Here is a 22,634-nt window from a genome sequence, read left to right on the forward strand (position 1 = left end):
TAAAAATTTCAGATTCTAAAAACAACAGATTTTTAGTGAACTCTTCATCGTATCCTTCACCTGTCGTTATCGATTTACACAAATCGGTAATTTTCATGTCATCCGAAATATCATGACCCAACTCAATTGCTAAAGCCTTAAGACCATCTTTACGTGCACGCCCCAAATAAGCCATATTCAAAAATTAAAAAAAAAAAAAACAATTTCACCCAAATTTCGATAAATAAAGCAATACGAGAGTATACCAAATAATAAGTGATGATTAATTAAATTCCCATTTATGCTTTTAAAATATGCAAATCAAACTAAATAATAATAGGCAAATTAATATGATAAAACTTCAATAAGAATATGCTTTATACTAATAACAACTTTCTATTATTCAAAAGTCAATCAACGAATATCAAAGTTTCATAAAAAAAAACTTAAATTCTTATATCAGTAAAAGATAAATTGACACAATTCTACCATTTAGAATTACTAAGAATATTTCTTTTACTAGAGAAAAATCTCATCTAAAATAAATTGGCATCAGAATATAATTCATCTGATAATAAATTTACGAATACATAATAAAATATCATTCCGAATAATTCTACAAACAGAATACACAACAAATTATAAATGTCTTCAGCGAAGAAAATGGCATGAATCAATTCACTGTTAAACTCAAGGTCGTTCCGATTTCAAAGCAATCTATAAATTCCTTCACTTGAAACAGAACACTCATATATTTAATCTTTATCTTCTTAAAAACTTCAATTGTTATAGGTTATTATTATTAACAACAATTTCACAATAAATAAAAGCATTTGGAACACTAATAGAATAACATGTTTATAAACGTTAGGTGCAAACAAAACTACTGATGTAGTTGTATAATTCCACAATGATAAAAAAAATCAATTTCACTTAACGTACTAATGTATATAAATTTATTACTGGATAAATCGTCAACTTAATACACTGATGTGCATAAATTATCTTATTTTAAGAAACACTTCTTACTTTACTACATTGGCATGTATGGCAGGCATTACGAAAACCAGATTCCTACAGGGCCGTGCTGACCTGAAGTACTGCTGGGTGAGGAGAAATCTGAAAGAAAACACAGATTGTAGAAAATGCTAAGGCTATTCCTGCACGATCCTTATTCGAGGTGATCTCTGGGGTCACGGGGAAAGACTTCAGGCTAAAACTTTAAACAGGTGCTTCAGAACTTCATATTGCCAACTGGAATTTTCTTATTCAGCAGTTGGCGTGATCACTTCTTTTTTCTTTGAGATACAATCTACACTGTGGACTTATTCTTTTCAACCCAGAAACCCTATTATCATCATTGGTAGTTGACAATACTCTTCCCTCTGACCTTAATGCAGCTCACCTTGCTCAATCTATAAACTCAACTCGTCACGAGATGTGCTTGGATCTGCTCACTTGGCAGCTAAATTAGAATATATATTCTGAGCCTTGATTCTCAAATCATCAAAATTAGAATTTTTTTTCAAATGCTTGTTTAATGTTTCCTTTTCTTCCTCAATCCTGCACTGCTTCTTTTCAAAATCTATTACAAAACTGTTGTCCTCTGAAGTTGATGCACTGTCACTTGAAGGTACACTTGGTGGAAAGTTTATGTCAACTAAATGTATATGTTTACAGATTACAAATCTGACTTTATAATCAATGCAGGTACAAGAAAAACTGTGAATGCAGATATTACAGTCTGGACATTTAATGTCACAGTTGCAAGCACTTTCTTTTTGAACTGTGCATGTTTCTATACTATTGGTAGAAAGTCTTGCTCTACTAGATACAACATGCCATTCTGTTGTACTATAAACGTAAACATTTTGCTTGGGTAATTCTTTGGCGGCATCATGTCTGGCTCTAATTTGTGCATGCAGTGATGTCAACTTACTCCTTTCCATTGACATGAATCGACCTATAATTTTCCTGTTGATTGCATTTAAAACTATTGAAATAGACTTGTCGAGGCACTTTACAACCTTGCCATCAGCTTCTTCATACTTTATCTCTCTAAGCCAGCGTTCAACCTTCATGTTAGTATTCACTTTGAGTCCAAGACGGTGGCAATAGGCCCAAACTTGAACATGACCCATGTAATATTTCTGGAAGTACAGTCCAAAGGCCACAGTATCATCATTCTTTAAGAGATTGTCAACAAAAACTGTAATCCTCCTATCAAATTCTTTCTGATCAGATTCAGAAAAACAATTCTTCTCTCACACTTTCACTGACATCTTCCTTTTTAATTTTTTGCACTAATTTCAACTTTCATGCACGCTTGACATGCCAGGTACAAAGAAGTTGATTTTCCTTGAAAGAATTCCCTGACATTCTTGAAAGAATTATACAATGCTGGATCATCATCTGACATGAAAACACGTGGCTTGAAATCTTCATACTTCATCCTTATTTCTTCAAAAAATGGTTCTAAAACATCAGCAGATACTCTTGAGGAGTAAAGAGTTGCAACAGGAAACCCTTCACCAAAATAGTAGTTAATAAGTATCCTTGCTGGTTAGTTCCATGAGTCGAATCAATCATGACTATGTCATTTCCATACATTTGTAATATTTTCAACTGAGCAGAGTTCATCATCCCAAGGTAAAATCTTTTTTCAAACAAGGATAACTGGAAAGCTGTTCTTCTTTTGGCTTGTAAATAAGCACTTGTCCTTTTTCCCTCAATTTATGCACATGCATCTGTACAGATACATTTTCATTCACATCTAAAATTTCATTTCACAATTTGAAAAAATTAAATAATTAACAATTTTAAAAATAATTAAATTAAATTTGAAACGTGCAACAAGTTACACAGAACGGATCAAACTATTTCATTGCATTCACTTCACTGCAAGTAGCTTAACTTTATTAATAAATAATTGAAAGGGTTCGAGAGTATTTGATTAAAAATAGCTTAAAGGTTACAAGCTTAGTTCCTTAAATCCACAAATCAAAAACTTCAACTTCAACTCGCATGGCCTGCCAAGATTTCAACTCCAAATTTTGACGCCAAGCTTTTGTCGCCAAAAAACCTTACACGGCGCATGCGTAAGCTCTTAACATAGGATTTCCATAGAGAGCCATTTTCCACTCGACTCTACATTGAGACACTAGTCTGTCTTGTGACGCTGTGCTGTGGCGGGAATCTGCAAAGCTTTACAACCATTATTATTTGTTATTTTCCGTTGAAACTGGAGAACGCGAAACTGTGAATTAATAATGCAGTGAAGTAAGTAATTTATCATTTTCATTAAACTTTTGTTTGTGATTACAACTAATAAATTTCTAATATATTTTCTGTTTTAATTAATTGTTTTGTTTGACTGTTTATCTAATACCCCATATATATTGCTATAGTGTGTGTGCCATTAGTTTTTCCCTGCATTCATTGCTTAAATGTTACACGTGTCTGTAATGCAGTATTCAAAGGTTTGAATAATGCTGTGCTGTTACGTTTTTCTGTTATGTCCCCAAAACGTAAAGTTTTAAATTGCAATATGTAAATTTTTAGATAGCTTAATTTTGTTGTGCACATCCATGTGCAAATTGTTAAATTTAAGTTTATATGCTTTAGAAAAGAGATAAAACTACTAACAGGAAGAGAAGTTACTGTAGATATAGCACCAATGTAGGCTACATGAATAATTATATATATTAAAATTTAAATTGCTCTTATAAATTTTGTTCACGTCATTAATTTTGATATATATGGGAGTTTTGTTATAAAAACAAAAAAATTACTTCAGCAGCAACTGATAAAACCAGTTGTTTTGGTTCAGAACTATGTTATTTAAACAGAAGACTGTTTTATTATTAATAATCAGAATAGAATGTTTATTATAATAAAATATATATATTTAAAAGAGCATTATTATTATTTAGCGTGCAATAATGAGCATTAAATCCTTTTTTTTTTTGTTTTGTTTACCTTTCAGATGCAGGTGGAGATGGAAGGAGCAATGGTTGGTTTTAGTCATAAGAGGTAATTAAATAAATAATTAAAGTTTTTTTTCATTAATATTTAAAATGATTATTGCTTATCCCTCAAGTTATAAAATATCAGAATTTATTATTAAAAGTTTGTCATTCAGATATTTTTTTTACTTAAATAGTTTTCATTTAGTTTAAATTAACATGCCTAATGATTTCTTTAAAGTAAAATTTTTTTATGATATATAATATAATATTTAATCATAAATTTCTAGGCTTTCCAACCTTAATAATTTATGTTATTTTAACATCTGTCAATATCTTTGGTACCGAATGATATTTTTCACCTTTTAAGATACTTATCATTGTTTTAGTCATAATGTTATCATTTTAATTTTTTGTGTTATTGTTATTGATTTCAGTATACTACTGGATGTATTGTTATTATTATGACCTAGATATTTATTTTTTTCATCTAGGTGTATTATTGTAGCTTATAACTTGGTTCCATGGTCTTGGCAACCAATAAGTATTTTCAGATATCTGATATTTCAGTATTTAGACCTCTGATTTTTCGGACGGTTCTATATCTGTTGATTTCAATACTATCCAGAGTTTATCAAGGAGATATAGCTTAAACCTACAGGGAGAAGTTTGCAAATTTTATACATTAGAATTAAGTTTCAAATATTTTTTTATTATTATGAAATTAAGTTGTGCTTTAAAATTTACTATTTCTCTAATAAATATAAATCAGAAACTATACATATTCCCATAAGAATGTATAAGTAAAAAATATTTCAGTACTCTAAATTTTGTTAACAGATTATGATACAAATAAACTAGTAAAGATGATTTTGTAGTGAAGATGGAAGATAATATTATATGTATTAACATATATTAATGAAATGTGCATGCACATTGTAATTGTTTGTTTGTTGTTGTAATAATTTGTCTACTTTTAATTTATTAATTCTAATAAACAATTATGTATACCCAATAAAATCATTAAATTATGTAATCTGTACTTAGGAAATGTGTGTTAAAAGTTTTTTTCATATAATCAAATGCAAAAAGTATAATTAAGATACAAACTGATGTTGTTGTTTTTTTTTAATTAAAGGATATTGCAGCGAATTAATTTATTGTAAAATATAGTAGAATTATCTTGTGCTGTGAATATTTAATATGCTTTTACATTCCAAGGAATGATTTGACATGCTTTTAGGAATTCCCTTTATTTGTGCGTTTATCTATAATTTAAAACAGGCTTTACATTTTCTGAAGCTTCATTTCCGTAATTTTATAATGCACATAAATGGAAGACTAAAATCTGAAATATCTATCTCTAAATCGTTCCTTATATTAATTCCTTTGTATATACATATATATATTTAGAATATTTCTGAAAAACTTTTTTTATTCCTGGGCAAGTTTTCTGTTGATTTAATTTACTTTTTATTATTGAAAAAGCCTAGATAGTAAGCTAACCTTCTGACTTAAGGTTTTGTCGTAACCCCAACTATAGTTTTATCTAATACATAATTTGTAGAAAAATTTTCATCAAAAATTCAGTTGCTATGATGTTTTCAAAGTGATTTTATTTTTAAAATGTACTGTAATTTAAGTTAGTGCACTATTTTTGTTTCAGATTCTTGGAAAAAGTGTTGTGTAGAGTCTGAGATTTTCTTTGGAACTTTCTTCTATTATACAGCAGAGACAAAGTTATTTTGTTCTAGGTATATATTATAGAGGGTTTTTATATCTGTCTTTTATACCATGTTGTGCTAAAAATGTTTTGCAAATGCTTTTAGAAATAAAAATTTATTTAATTGATTTCTCATTTTATTTTAATTCTTAAATAAACCCTACATTTATTTATTTATGGTATTTTACCAATTGCTGCAACTAACAATTACATTTGTATTCATAAATATGAGTAAAAAATCTGATTTTTTTTTCTTGCAACCTTTTTTTCTTTCTCAATAGTTTTTTAAGTTAAACTGAATTTAGTAAACATTCAAATAAGCATATAAGAAATAGAATCTTGAGACATTTCTCAAATATTTAATTAATGAATTGATTTAACATTGAAATAAACTTATAAAAAATAAATTAACACATGTTAAAGTAAACAATAAAATAAAAAACATTAATAAAATAAATGATTAAAAAAGTAAAATAATTTCTTAAATATTTCAGCACAAGGACTGCAAGAATGGGAACTTTAATGCTCCCTCATTTAATAAGTACGTGAACAGAAATAAACAAATTGTTTAGGTTTGATATTCAAAATGGAAAGGTTTAATTTTCATATATATTAATGTAGGCATATGGATATTGCAGCTTAACCTAGTCTGGAGTAATTTAGTTAAAAAACTTTTTCTCTTAATTATACACATGAGATAATACAGCTGTATTACAATAAATAAAAATGATAGGTTTGGTTGCGCAAAATTAATAATCTTACACTATTAACACTGAAGATTTGTGATTGAAACTAGTAAATCTCAGTACATATACGCTATTTTCAAATAGTGATAAGATAACATCGATAAAGATTTATGTCAGAGATTTCTTAAGTGTGAAAATTATTGTTTTAGGAAGTAATTAGTAGTTTAATTAGGTTTAGTAATTTAAAATAAAATTGCTTATGAATATCTTTTTTAACTTGTAATTGATTCTTATGTTTTTAAAGGCGTCTCAAGAACTATTACCATAATGGGAAATAAAAAACAGTGCGTTTTAAAAAAAATTATCTGTATAAAGTAATCGACGTCAAAAGAGTGTAACCTTGCATTAAGTGTTGAATAGCATTAGTTGCTTCTGGAGTTTTTTTTTTCCCATAAATAAATTAAAATAATATGTATCTCACTATAGAAACTTCCAATTTGCTTTTTCATTTTTATGCACTAAAAAACTTGTCCCAATTTACTGATATTAGTTTTTGAGTTGGTTTTGCAGAACATGTGCACCGTTTTCATACAAATAATAGTTACTTAGGTTTGAAATATTTTGAATCATTCATTATGAGTGAGGGAATATAAAATAAGAGTTTCAAATTTCTTGCTCAATATGAAACTTATTTAAAGACCAGAAACTTTGACCAATTTTATTCATAGTAACAGCATTACAGGTATTAATATTAAACGGTAAAGGTTGAACGACAAAGCATTAAAATTTTTTGCATTTGTAACTGGTAAGAGTTGCGAGCGAGGGAATGATATTTCATAATGTTGAATTATTAATGAAAAATTTATTTCAAATAATACTTCAAACTTATACTAAGCTGAAATATAATCTTCAAAATATATTTTGAACAAATAACTCATTCATATATCTGGGGGGGGGGGGAACTAATAGTCTACCATTTAAACTTTATAGCAGAGAGCTACCCAAATATCAGCAGAAAATAACCAAAAGATTGATTTAAAAAGATTTAATATTTCCTTGTAATTAGAAGAATTTGTAGTATTTATTAAGATTTTTTTGGTTAGGATTGAAATTAATTTATGTATTTAATTATCTCATCAGAAAGGAAATGGCTATAGAACATTACGGTTTTTTAAATTAAAATTTAAGTTGGAAAGAAACAAAAGTTTGTGAATCCATAATATGATACTATTAACACAAAGTTATTAAGTGAACAAATTTTATGTTTAAAAAAAGTGTAACAAAAAAATTAAAGTTAATTTTGAAAACAATAGGTTTAAATATATTAATTTGACTAGTGTGACTTAGCGTGTGAAGATGCAAGTTGTAAGCCAGTAAAATAGGATATTCTACAATCATGGCATTAAACAGTTTTTTTTAGATATCAAGTTTTTTTAAAAAAAAAAAAGCTGTTAGTGCTGATGGTCTTAAATTAAGACTTATGCAATGAAAGCAACAGTACATGAAAATAAAGGTTTCAAAAAGGATAAATACAAGAAAAAAAAAAGCTGTTAGTGCTGATGGTCTTAAATTAAGACTTATGCAATGAAAGCAACAGTACATGAAAATAAAGGTTTCAAAAAGGATAAATACAAGATCTATACTCAATCGAAACATTTTTTATTTATAATATTTACTTTTAACAAACGTTATTTTCATTAAACACAAAAAAAATTTTGATTGCATCCAATTTACATTTTTAAGTCTTAGAAAGCTTTTCATGTTTTTGCATAATTGATAAAAGAGGAAAAGAATATAAAAATTATGGATTGTGTAAAAAAAAAAAAAAACACATTTGTAGAGTTCGGAAAAAGAAAAAAAAACGCTGTGGAAAACTGATTTTCTATTCGGTAAGGCAGGATAAAGTTTGTTCAGCTAAACTTTCTTACATTTTATATATTTTTCCACCAGAAATCAAAAATTAACACTTGTTATTTTGTAGATCACCAGGGACCAAAAAATGTAAGGATAGGGTCATGGAGGAAAAAAACATTAGCACAAATAAAATATGTTGAATAATAAAGTCAAGTTATATTTTTAATCAAAAATTGTTGCAGAATTCCTAACTTACAAAGTTTAAAATTTATTAAAAAGGACTTGCCGATCTTAGACAGTGAAATTTACATTATGAGCTATAAATTAAAACAAATTCATTAAATAGAATAAAAACTACAATTCTTGAAAGATAACCTTCAATTGAACAATTCCAGTGAACTAAATATTTATAATCCCTCAAGAAAAAGCTGCCAAAATGCCCATTAAAAATTATTTAATTTTATTCTTATATTAAAGAACATAATGCTAGAAAGCTTTCAGTTACATTTCAAAAACAGGTATTAACTTTGTTATGTATAGCAAAAAAAATCTAAAAAAAGCACCCTAGTTTTTTAACTAAATAATTTTTATTTCAAAAGCACTAAAACATTCAATACCCACTGTGGATTTTGAAACTATTATAAAGCATGTAATACTAGAATTATAAAAAAAGCTAATTGCTAAACAATGTAAATATACTTTTTCATAAAATATTCTAAACCATAAAATGCAGTTAAAATAAATGTTGAAAACTAGATGAAAACAGAATTTTGGAAATACAATTTTAATAATATTACTGAAGAAAAAATCTTATATCCTCATAAAGAACAGAAAATAAAAATTAACAAATTTATTCAATACTTGAAACAGAATAAATTTGAATTTGTAAATGAAGTTTAAATAATGCTACTGTCGACTGTAACAATTAATTATGTAAATAATAACAATTTAATAAATTATTATATATTTTAGTAATTGCAATTATTATCAATGGGGACTGATTTCAAAGCACATCTTAGATCTCTTATTTTATAAGCAATATAAAAAACTTAAACATTTTGTAATATGCACAGGTGAAATAACTTTACTTAAACCTCAAAGCTTTGAAGAAATAATAATCAATAACTTATTGAATTGAAATCAATAATTAAAAATAGTACAATTAAAACAATAACTTTATGAATCAAGGGTATTAAGAAAACTTGAATTTTTTTCTGGTCTCATACTCAGATCAAACATAGAACACTTGAATAATGCATACAGATCAAAAAAAAAAAAAATTATCTACACCTAGGGAAATAAGAAACTAGCAGTAATTAACTTGATCTGCCAAATAAAATTGTAAAAATTTTTTTATCCCTATAGCATTTTTCCCCTTCGACTAATAATTAATATATTATATGCCTTTTAGTAAGCTGACTGATAGGCATAGTAGAAAAATCAAATGGATATTTTTTGGATTTGGATGGTTTGTAAAAATTATACAAGATAAAAAAATGAGGTAAACATTTGCTATATACAGTTAAAATCAAATTAAGTGAATTTCAATGCATTAAAGCATGTCAAAACAAATTAATCCTATTTGTTTTTAAAAAAACATATGTACCAGATAAAACGAGGAAAAAATTTTGCTATGTAGAATATCAAATTATGTGAATTTCAAGCAACTAAGAAAAAGAATTCAAATCAATAGCGCAGCATGTCAAATAAACGAATAAAATCCATGATTTGTTTTTAAAATAATATAAAACTGAATACAATCAAGCACAGGCATGCATACAAAACAAATTCACTAGAACCTGCAATGTGCTGGGCAACTGGCTCGTTGTTGTATGCAACTGAATTCAACAAGTGTTCAATCTGAATTCAATATGCCTTTACTGTTCATCTAATTTTTTAAATATTTGCATAAATTTTACAGCAATTTCGAATGAGCATTGTTAAACTAGTCAATGATTTTCACAGACAAAGAAATTAGTTTAAGTTACTACTATATGTGACCACTATTTTAACACAAAATTGATTAAGACATCAATGCATTTTTTTTATTTTTTATAAAATATGATTAAATATAATATTTCACAAAATTTTAATGCATAATACTAAGATATTTTAAGCATGGAGATTATTTTACAAAAAAATGTAATTTATCAAAGACATTTTCATGAATACAGGTTTTATATATATATATTTTAATCAATTGTTTGAAAAATATAAAGGTAACAGAAATTTCAAAATATTAAGAAATGAAAATCCTTAAGTATAATAAATTACAGTCTATTATCACAGCTCTTTTTTTCAAAAAGAAAAGAAAGACTTAAGATGTCCATAAATAATGTAGAGCATTGTAAAATATTATGAAACCTATGATAAATGATAGTTAGTAGCAGCCGCTGGTCTAGGGAGGTTACTTGGAAGATCAGTTAAAACCTTGCTTGATGATCTATTACTAGCCTTTGTCATTGTCTTAATTGTACTGGTGATTTCACTGAAGATGCCATGTGATATTTAGTTCAGCTTAGCCACTGTCCATAATTTAGATATCAAAATTAGTTTCTGGATAAGAATCCTCTTTACAGTAGAAAAATCATCTCATTCATCAAATAGAAAGCTGTCTGCATAAATGTAGCTGAAAATTTAAAAAAAAAGAAAGTGAGGCCATAAGCATTCAATGGAAGGGGTATCTGTTTAACGAATAAATGTACTCAAACTTTATTTACTAGAAATTCTATGTTTAATTAGGTAGGTACTTACTATAAGGAACCGATTTAGGATAAATCACGATTTTTAAACAATTTTAATAACATTAAAATTTAAATATTTTTGACACTAAGGAAACTGAAGAATATTTTGTTAGAAACAATTTTTAAAAAGGATTATATTGTTAATTATCAATCTTTGGAGTCAGAAAACCACTATTACCACAATCTTTCTATTATGTTTCCCATTATCCACATTTAATTAAACACCACAAATAATTACTACTGTTAATTATTTGTGTTATAATTGTTATTTATTGCACCTGAAATACATAAGTACCATAATTCCTTCTGTAGCAACAAAACAAAAAATAATAGTAACAACAAATATTAAATTATCTATTTCTATACATTGTGAAATTGAAAGGTGTTTTAAAACTAAGATGTGCCTGATGTAAGATGTTATATATTTTGTCACTAGAAATGTATTGTTTATTAAAAAATTTTCTCCATGCAACTAAAATTAAATTAATAGATACAATTGTTTATATTATTAACTGATTAGAAAAAATAATGCAGAAAACTAAAGTCATGCACGATATTTTGTTAAGAAGAGATTAATAATTAATAGGTACTTTATTTACGTCGCATTAGAGCTGCTCAATGACATGAATTATGCATATGACTGTTAATGGAAGGATACTTAATAACAGTACAATTCAAATTCAATAAAAATTTATAAAGTAATATAAATAAAAAATTCTATAACTTAATATAATATTCGTAACGGAGCCAAAGCTATAACTACTAAGAACATATATTTTTAATAATTCAACATACCTATCATAACTGTTTATTTACATATTGAACGTAATTTCACTTAGTATCTATCTGTGAAAGGTTTTTAAAGGAAAAACTAACAAAAGTAAAAGCGTTAAAACTTCACAGTTTGGCGCGAAAAGAACCATCGGTACTCTTAAGAAAATTAGACTTACCTAGCATCACTCACGAACTCTTTATTAAATTAATGTGTCGATACTCCAACCAAGGAAATTAGCAGATTCTCTTCTTTTGTTTAATGAAAATGACATAAATAGTTGTTTCAGGCATGGCGATTTCAGCTTCGCACATTTCGAAGCTGTATATCAACATACTGCGACTTTTCCAGAAGAGGTACATGCGCACAAACCTATTTTATTCTGACGTCATTGCTTAGAATCACGTATTCCCGAGAAAGAGGGAAAAAGTTGCATATTCCCCGTCTTTAGGATTGGGAACATTACGGTTTGGAATCGTGCGCCCGGCACTGTTGCTCTTTCACATCCTAGACACTATACACCAACCATCAAGAGCAGAGCTGATACTTTAAACCCGTATAACATTTATTCTCTCTGATATTTAATAGACCCTTTAATAAATCCTTAAAAATATAAGCCCAAAATTTACAGAAATAATGACAATTTTTTTTCTTGCACTAAAATTTAACGAATGTACTCGAAATAATTAAAAAGAAAGTAGAAATAATGAAGAAATATTTTCAATATAAACATCAATTAAATAATATCAGCTTATGAAATGTTCTTTTTATTTTTAAAAACAGTATTAATATAACGGCCCTCACCTGCTCCAGGGACTGCTGGATTGGGTTCAAAATGACAAAGCCAAGGAGTTGAATATTAGTAGTCGTAAACTCGAAATTGGGTCGGCTATGCAATGACTGTTATAAAATAAACTAATAAATTTGGCAGGGATAGCCGCGTTCATAGGGCGTTGGACTCGTGCTCGTGAGAATGGGAGTTTGAATCCAGCCAGCAGAAGAATACCCATGTATAAAATGGTGACTGGTGCATGTTAAATCTGTCGGGGTCACAAAGTCCTCCAAGTTCTCATAACAAATAAATACCTCTGGGTTCTAATCTAGCAGTTCCCTTGTCTTCTGGATTGGGTTCAAAATTACAAGGCCACGGAGTTGAATATTAGTAGTCGTAAACTCGAAATTGGGTCAGTTGTGCAATGACTGTTATAAAATAAACTAATAAATTTGGTCGGGATAGCCTGGTTGATAGGGCTTTGAACTCGTGTTCGTGAGAATGGGAGTTTGAATCCAGCCGGCAGAAGAATACCCATGTATAAAATGGTGACTGGTGCATGTTAAATCTGTCGGGGTCACAAAGTCCTCCAAATTCTCATAACAAATAAATACCTCTGGGTTCTAATCTAGCAGTTCCTTTGTCTTCTGGATTGGGTTCAAAATGACATGGCCACAGAGTTGAAACTCGTAGTCGCAAACTCGAAATTGGGTCGGCTGTGCAATGACTGTTATAAAATAAACTGATAAATTTGGCCGGGATAGCCTGGTTGATAGGGCGTAAACTCAAAATTGAGTCGGTTGTTCAACGATGGTTATAAAAAAAATAAAACTAATAATCAAATTGTATTTTCTTGTTTTCTTTCTAACTCTTTGCATATTTTCTACTCACATTCAAAATTTCATGTTTCTAAGTCTTATAGATTTCGTAACGTAAAGAAAAAACAATTGAGAAAAAAATTCGCGAAAAAATCATTAAAAATTGCAAATAAAATATATTTAAAATTAATCTAAAAAAAAACTAATATATAATAAAACTAAATACATAGTGGCCCAGCAAGACAAATTTTTACTCTGTGCTTAAAATGTGTTTCTTTTGTAACTTTTTCCCCTCGTTCAAAAAATATGTGCAATAAAAGAAAGGTTCTACATAATAGTCTCATCACAATTAATATATTTAATAATAAAGTAATATTATTAAATTTTTTGATAATATAATGTTAATACTCAACAATAAAAAATAGTGACAGTTTACTTTAGATGTACAGAAATGGAATTGAACTTATAAGGGCCCCATCATTTTCAGTAGCTTAGGGCCCCACCAAGCTTAAATCCGGCCCCAGAGGAGTAAAAGGAAAGCAAAGAGGGTCAAAACATGGAACCGGTCTTCTCCCCAGACGACGTATTCCGGAGTTTTTTTCTGCGAAAAACTTATCATCAAAATTTAGGTTGCATTATTTTCTTGACGGTGATTGGAGGTGCGCCCGCAAGGTGAGTTTTCGAATATCATAAAAAAAATAATTAAAAATTACTTTTTTGCATGGAATTAGTTTTGGATAAACGAATTTCATAAAAATTGCACAAAAATGTTTGAATTCGCTTAAAATGCTCTTCAGAAGTGGCGAAATACGCAAAAAAATAAAATTAACATTAATGGGGCCAAACTTTCGATAGCTCTATTGAGAAAACTATTTCCCAGATTGTGGCATCCTTCACTGATATTTTGATGGTCATAGGATTCGTCAAAAAATAAAATAATAAATAAAAGGCATGCTTATTCAGAGAAAGTACGCGTATAAGTCTGGTTTCGTACTTTAAAAAATCGTATGCACTAATTAATTAGCTTGTGGCCACAGTAATGGGAGTGTCCTCTCGCGATTAAAAAAAGGCGCACAAGCTGGTGAAAATATGCTAAAGCATGCCAGTGATTGTGGTAGGAGCACCACACCGCAAGACAATCGATATGCATCCCTTGTGGGGAAAAGGAATAGAAATTTCACTCCTATAGCTGCAGACGTTGCAACAGCCGGTGCACAGGTTTCTACAATCAAGTTAGTTTGTCCGCATGGAAATTTGATCGATGCAACCACGCCATCGTCAAGAGATATTACGTGGTGCAAGGAATGTATTGGTTGGGTCACCAACAGTGGCCCAGAGTGATTTTCTACAACGAACTCCGTTTCACCGTAACAAGTTATTTTGGCCATCAGTGTGGAGACAGAAAGAGGAGGGAGCACGTTATGTACAACTGTATGTTCATGAACGTGATCGGTGTGGCCCAAGCGTGCTGGTATGGGCCGGCATAATGCACAATAGCAGATGCAGAATAATGAGTTACATCTTTGATTGAGGTAGCGCTATATCTCAGTGGTAATGCAGAGAGATTATTCTCACCATGTTCGTCTTCTTAGGGGTGTGGTAAATCTCCCTTTGCAGGAGCGTTTCATAAGAAACACGACCTCCAAGAACTGTGCCTTGAGAGAGGTCCCCTAGAACACCCCGATAGTTTAGTGTACAGCATAAATAGCAGATGCAAACCATGCATTAGTGTCCGAGGCAATCATGCCTCTTACTGAGCTACGCATACCTGTTTCATTCTGGTAAGAAGACCAATTTCCAGTGACTGTTTGGAAATCATCTAATTAGCATATTTTTATATTTAATTTTCCTATTTTACGATATGATAATATTTGTACCAATTTATATTATAATAAATGCACATTGTCTCCCCTAAATATGTACTTAGTTTCATTTCTTCTATCAATGTCTATTTTTAATTATTTCAAAAATTTCAACTGTTCCTTAGCAATTGTCAAGCTGTGTATTGTTGTCGATTGCTATTATATTGCGCACAGTAACAACGAAAGTAATCAATTATATGTTCCATAAAATACCAATTTTTTTTATATTCACTGCTGGAAAATTGTTGAGGACGGATGCAAATAATAGCAACCATCAAATTAAACGTAGGAAAATGTGAAAATTAGTATAAGTGCAAGATACAACAAAACGTGCTTCACGTGTGCAAATTTTGGGTTGTCGAACTGGTTTGTTACATGATAGCGCTAATAAGAGATATTTGAGCGTATTAAGAGTTTTTGCTCAAAATTAATCTTTAACAGAAAGCAATCAATTGACGAACGTGAAATTTTCAATGTCTTTCCAACGTTTATTTCGATGATTTTTGCGTGGCCGTATTACCGAGGAAAACCGAAAAATAACAGATGTTGCCAAAGAGTTCCACGTAAGCTACAGTGTTGATTCAAGGCTTTAGAAATCTTTTCAAACAACTGGCAGACGTCACGGGGAAGTTGTGTTCCATGAATGATGTCTGTAGGAAACAGTTACATATTGCCTATCATCAAATTGCAAATCAGTTTTATACTGCTACTGGCAGGCGAATCTTCCGAAAATTTGCAGCCAGACCTTTGCAACCAGGAGGACTATGCCCCCGCCCACTTGTTGTGTGCATACCATTGTTCAGACGTCACCGTAGCGCCCCAATAGTGTTTTCAGCATTGCAGTTAGAGTGAAGAGGACTGAGCTTGCGTACTACTCTCAGATGAGAGTCGATTCAATTTCTAGCCTGATTGTTGACTCCAAATGATCTGGCGTGAGATTGGCTCTGCATATAGTCGAATAAAGATACAAGAAAAGGACTGATATTTTATATGTAGTGTCAAGGTGTGGGGTGGCATAACGATTAGTGGCCGTATGCCCTTCAATGTGCTTCCAACTGGTATTATGACTGGTCAAAGCTACATTACTGCTGCCTTATAGCTCATTACGGCTGCCTCATTGTTCGCTTGTGCAGTGGTGCTGTCGGTGATAAATTTATTTTTATGGGCAACGACGTAATATGTCATCCAACAGTCAGTGTTGAGGAGTGTGTACAAGGAGAGGATATTCAATGCCTTGTATAGCCAGTACGTTCTCTAAATCTGAATCCCATTAAAAATGTAAGAGATGCTTCGGGGAGGAGTGTTGCTGGTCGAGAATGCCCTGCAATAAACAAGGACAACATCATCCGAGCACTGGCAGAGGAATGGGACAAATTGCTCCATCGCTGCTGAATACTGTATTGCAAAGCATACCATGACGGCAGGAAACTTGCATCGCCCTTCGTGAGATCTCACACCTGGATGCCTACAAATGGTATTTGCATTTTTTTCATTTTCATATTTTCAACACAAAATGACTATTTTGTTCCTTGAACACATTTAAACTTTTTGGTTTCAAAGCGCAATAAATTATCTTTTTTTTTCTTTTTTTTTCGATATCTTAACATTCTGGAAATCTTTTATTTCACTTGATATTTAACCACACTTAATTTTTTATGCGCTACTTATGAAACACTTTAATTTTTTTTTATTTTGACCTTGCCCTCTATATATAGTGAACATAAATGGCGCTAAAACGATAATGATACATTTATGATATGAGGTGGGTAAAAAAAATTCTGTATTTAATGTTTACTATTTCAGCTAGAGGCATATAAAATTAGCACAGATGTCGAAGACATAAATGTATGCAAAGATGATAAGAGGTAGGTAACAAAATTTTGTCCATAATATATTTTATGTAAACTATTTTTTACTTCAGTTGTAAGGCATTGCTCTTCTTTGTTTTCTAATTATTATTAATAGTAGCAATTGAGGGGGAGGAGGGGTAATTGGCGGACACTTAAAAATTTTTTTTTAATTTGTTTGGTTTAAAGGTGAACTTTAATAATAAAATCAAGTCAAAGGATGGTCGTCAAATTTTCCAAAAACATATACGTATACTAAAAGATATTTATGAAGCACTTTTAAAATTTTTTTATTTTGTTCTTGTCCTCTATGTAGTGAACTTTAATGGCGCTAAAATCGATAATGATGCAAACATGATATGAAGAGGGCTAAAAAATTCTGTGCATCCTACATTTAATGTATACTACTTACTATTTCAGTTAGAGGCATTGCTCTCCTTTGTTTTCTAATTAGTATTAATAGCTGCATTTGAAAGGGTCATTTGGCGTACATTTTAATGGGTTCTTTTAAATAATTTTTTGGTTCAAAAGTTAACTTTGATATTAAAATAAAGTCAAAGTATAGGTGTATGGCTTGCACCGACCACAGTGCTAATGTAAACTATCCTCAGGGGTAGACGGATCATGGGTTAGAGTGCCTTTGCCGTCGGGCTAACTGAGGGAGGTTTTCATGGTTTTCCTCTAAATGTAACGCAAATACAGGTGAATTCCATCAAAAAGTCCCCCATGAAGGAAAATTTCTCCTAATGCTTGATCCAGGAGTTCCCTTGTCTTCTGAATTGGGTTCAAAATTACAAGGCTACGGAATTCAATATCAGCAGTCCTAAACCCAAAATAGGGTCGGTTGTTCAACGACGGTTATAAAATATAGTAAGCACAGGTGTAACTCAAATTGATGTTGATGCAAACATGATATGAAGTAATTTAAAAAATTCCTGCGTAAACTACATTTAATGCATACTATTGTCTATTCTGGTCAAAGGCATTGCTCTCCTTTGTTTTCTAAATATTATTGAAAGCTGCGTTTGAGGGGGTCATTAGGCGGACAATTAAATCATTTTTTCAATTTTTACAATTTTTTGTTTCAAAATAGAATTTTGATATTAATATCAAGTCAAAAGATAGGTGTCAAAATCTTTAAAAACGCATATATATATTAAATATATTTGTGAAATATTTGAAAACTTTCTTTATTTTGTTTTTGTCATTGCATATAGTTAGCACAGGTGTCGCTAAAATCGAAGATGGTGCAATTATGATAAGAAGCGGAGAAAAAAATTTCGTGCATCCTACATTTAATGTATATCTTTTACTATTTCAGTTAAAAGTATCTCTTTCCTTTGTTTTCTAATTATTACTAATTACTGCTTTTGATGGACACTTTAGTGATTTTTTATAATTTTTTGATTCAAGACAGAAATTTGATATCAAGTCAAAGGACTGGCATCAAAATTTCTAATAACTTATACAAATGCCAAAAAATATTTATAAGAATTTTTAAAAAAAAATTATATTTTGTCTTGTCTTCTTTATAGTCAGCACAGTACGGGATAACCTGGTTGGTAGAGCACTGGGCCCATGTACAAGAGTTCGTGGGTTCAATCCCCGCCGGCCGAAGAATCCCCGTGTAGTAAATGATGACTGATGCACGTTAAATCTGTCGAGTCGCAAAGTCCTCTATGTTCCCATAACAAATCAATACCTCTGGGGGTACTGATCCAGGAATTTCCTTGTCTTCTGGATTGGAATACCTGTACTAAAAATATGCTGAATACATATGCTAAAATCATTTATAAGACGTTCTTCTTTTTTAAAAATTATTTTGTCCTTCTCACTCTATAAAGTTAGCACAGGTGTCGCTAAATTCGATGATGATGCAATTATGATATGAGGCGGGTAAAATAAATTATGTGCTTTCCTACATATATTGGTCCTGCATCGGACTGGTCGTTAAGGCACGGTTCCCAGCAGATCACCGAAGTCAAGCATCACTGGCTGCTGTCAGTGTGCGGGTGGGTGACCACTTGGATCAGTCTGCGTAGGGACCGAGGATGTGTGGTATTGATCCTCGTTAAACTGTTCTACCGTAAAGTGCTCGACTTCGCGTGCAGGTCGTCTGGCTACCGAAGAGGGGGTGCCATCCCCTCTGCACTGCAGAGGATCAAAATTGTGATGGCATGTCTTCGGATCATCCTCAGGGATGTTTCCCAGACCGTCGCCAATAGCCCATTGTGCAGCTCTAGTGCGACGTAAATGAACTACAACTACAACCTACATTTATTGTATACTCTTTTCTATTTCAGTTATAGGCATTGCTCTCCTTTGTTTTCTAATTATTATTAATAACTGCTTTTGACGGGGTGATTGGCGGATACTTAAAGATATTTTTATAATTTTTTGGTTTGAAAGTGAACTTTGATATTAAAATAAATTCAAAAGATCGGTGTCAAAATTTCTAAAAATATACCTATACTAAAAATATTTATAAAACACTTTTAATTTTTTTTAATTTTGTTCTTGTCCTCTATATCGTGAACACAGATGGCGCCTAAATCGATAATGATGCAAATATGACATGAGGCGGATTTTAAAATATTGTGATGCCTAGATTTGATGCATAGTATTGTTTATTTTCGTTATAGTCATTGCTCTCTTTCGTTTTCTAATTATTATGATAGCTGCATTTGAGGGGATTATTTGGCGGACAATTTAATGATTTTTTTATTATTATTTGGTTCAAAAAAGAACTTTGATATTAATATCAAGTCAAATGATAGGTGTCAAAATTTCTAAAAACTTATACTCGTACACATGCTAAAAAAAATTTTTACAACAGTTTTAAAAAAAGTATTTACATTTTGTCCTTGTCTTCTATAAAGTTAGCACAGGTGTCGTTGTCGCTAAAATCAATGTTGATGCAAATCTGATATGAGGCGCGAAAGAAAATTCTGTGTGTCCTAAATTTAATGTAAACTATTTTCTATTCCGGCTATAAGAATTGCTGTCTTTTGCTTTCTAATTAATATTAATAGCAGCAATTGAGAGTGTCATTTGGCGGTCAATTTAATGATTTTTTAAAATAATTGTTTTGCTTCTAAAGGAGAACTTTGATATTAATATCAAGTCAAAGGAAAGAAAAGAAAATTTTTAAGAACACACACATATATTAAAAATATATATGAAATATTTTAAAACTTTTTTATTTTGTTTTTGCCACTGTATATAGTTAGCACAGGTGACGTTAAAATCGATGAAGATGCAATTATGATATGAGGCGAGTAAAATAATTCTGTGTATCCTACATTTAATGTATACTATTTAATATTTCGGTAAAAGTCATTGCTCTTCTTTGTTTTCTAATTATTATTAATAGCTGCTTTTAAGGGAGCCATTTCTCAGACACTTTAATGATTCTTTTTTATATTTCTTGGTTTAAAAAATTAAAAAAAATTTGATAGTAATATCAAGTCTAAAGACAGGTGATAAAATTTCTTAAAACTTACACATATGGTAAAATATATTTATAAAATAATTTTCAAATCGTTTAATTTTGTTTTTTTCTCTATATAGTTTGCACAATTGTCGCGAAAATCGATGATGACGCAATTATGATATGAAGTAGGTAAAAAAATTCTGTGTAGCCTACATTCAACGTACGCTATTGTCTATTTCTTTAATAAGCATTGCTCTCCTTTGTTTTCTAATTATTATTAATAGCTGCGTTTGAGGGGGTCTATAATGATGAAAGGCTTTGCTGCTTCCTTCATTAGCCGTATCGGGTTGTATAGTGGAATGTATATATGTTCATTTAGGCCAATATTGAATGAATAAAACAATAACAGTTGAGTTTCCAGGAAATAATGTACAAATCGTTGAATGTGAATTTTAGGTTTTATTAATCATAACTTAAGATTTCGATAGTGGCCACTTCATCAAAAAAATAAGAAATCCCTTAAAGGGATCAAAAAATAATACTCTCTATTGAGAGATCATAAAGCCAGAACATTTCTGACCGTTAGAAAATTAAGACTGGGGAGGCCCCCCAAAAGGGGTCCCAGTCTCACCAAATTAGAAATTCAAAAAAATATTTATTCTCAACGGACAGAGAAAGAGTATGGGTAGGAGATCCAAAATTTGGCGATTTATCATAATATATCATAGCCAAAAACAAAGCCAACTAGCATATCCACATGGGTTTAAAAGAACACCTTGGCGATCACGAGTCGCCAACAAATTTATGTGAATTATTATAACCATGCAACCGAAACATTTAGCCGTTGGAAAATTAGAATCAAAAGTTATAAATATATTTTTGTTTTCGATTAGAGGCGACAGTGAATTAATATGTCTGCATAATAATGAAATAAAAAGAAAGTATCCGTTACATTGATCTGGAAGAGAAGAAAAATATTTTATGTTCGTTTAAAAAGATTAAGTTTTTGATTTATTTTAAAAATAATTCTATTAATAAAAATAAGCTTAAGTAATGAAGGATATTTTAAAAGATAGAAAATAAATATGTGCATGCCAATTCTGGCATCACATATATCCCCGCTGGACACAGAAAAAAAATATATATACATATATATATATATATTTTTTTTTTTAAATTGGATCTCCCCCATGTTACAAAAAAAATTTTATGCATTGAAACATAATATATTCAAGGAACAAAATATGAAATATACACTTATGTATAATTAAATATCAAAGTAAAATTATTATTCAAAAAAAATTTTTAGAACATACAGTTGTAGTTCTAAGATATACTTTTAACACTCAAGTTACTAAATATCATATGTAAATGTTCTGAGCTATACATGAAAAATTTTTGCTGAGTATTTAAAATGCTACATTTGCTGAGCATTGTCATGACCTGGCCAGGATATTTTTAATTTCTCTCAACTCAGAGAGAAGAGCAAACTTACAATATTATTATTTCTTCATTTTTGTACAAGTCCTTTTCTTGAGAAAAATAATTTACTTCAGTTTTGTTTGCCTCCATTATTTCAAGCTTATATATTTCAGCATGAAAAAAAAATCTGAACATTTTATTATGTTCATCTAAAAATTTATACTCAGCATAAAAATCTCTTATCTTTATTTTAAACAATTATTAAATAGTATAAAATAGCTCAGTTTAAAAAAATTCACAAAAAGTTGCATTAGTATTTCACAGTAAAAAGTATTTAAATCAAAAAGTAGTATTTTGGTGTGTATTACTTGTATTAAATAACCCTTTTCTTATGCACAGGAAAGTATAAATATTATCATCTTATTTGAATTCACATTTTAAAAAATTTAGGACTGAGTAACATGTCCAATATTGTTATTAAAAATTATTGTTGTTACATTTTTACAACTTCAAATCCATGTAATCTTTACAGTTGTTCTCAATTTGAAAAAAATTATTATCATTGAATTAATTATTCATGTTTATTTACATTGTAAGAAAAAAATTTATCTCTATGTCACTTAATGAATTTAATTACCTGGGCCCTAGTAAAGAAAATCAAGATCATAAAGCCAGAACATTTCTGACCGTTAGAAAATTAAGACTGGGGAGGCCCCTCAAAAGGGGTCCCAGTCTCACCAAATTAGAAATTCAAAAA

At 30.1% G+C, this 22,634-nt stretch overlaps 2 long non-coding RNA genes across 2 annotated transcripts; one reads left to right on the forward strand and one right to left on the reverse strand.

Annotated features, from left to right (window-relative positions):
• The first annotated feature begins 3,116 nt into the window (after positions 1-3,116).
• On the forward strand, positions 3,117-5,795 carry LOC147807148 (uncharacterized). Its single transcript, XR_015435513.1, has 3 exons — positions 3,117-3,258; positions 3,965-4,011; positions 5,611-5,795. It is a non-coding gene; the product is annotated as an uncharacterized LOC147807148 (long non-coding RNA).
• Positions 5,796-8,775: 2,980 nt separating this feature from the next.
• LOC147807149 (uncharacterized) lies at positions 8,776-12,077 on the reverse strand. Its single transcript, XR_015435514.1, has 2 exons — positions 11,902-12,077; positions 8,776-10,836 (listed from the first exon to the last, which is right to left on the reverse strand). It is a non-coding gene; the product is annotated as an uncharacterized LOC147807149 (long non-coding RNA).
• Positions 12,078-22,634: the final 10,557 nt, after the last annotated feature.

The sequence above is a fragment of the Parasteatoda tepidariorum genome, chromosome 7 (genome assembly GCF_982258835.1).
Source record: "Parasteatoda tepidariorum strain Cologne lab strain chromosome 7, Ptep-v5.0, whole genome shotgun sequence".
Classification (NCBI taxonomy): domain Eukaryota; kingdom Metazoa; phylum Arthropoda; class Arachnida; order Araneae; family Theridiidae; genus Parasteatoda; species Parasteatoda tepidariorum.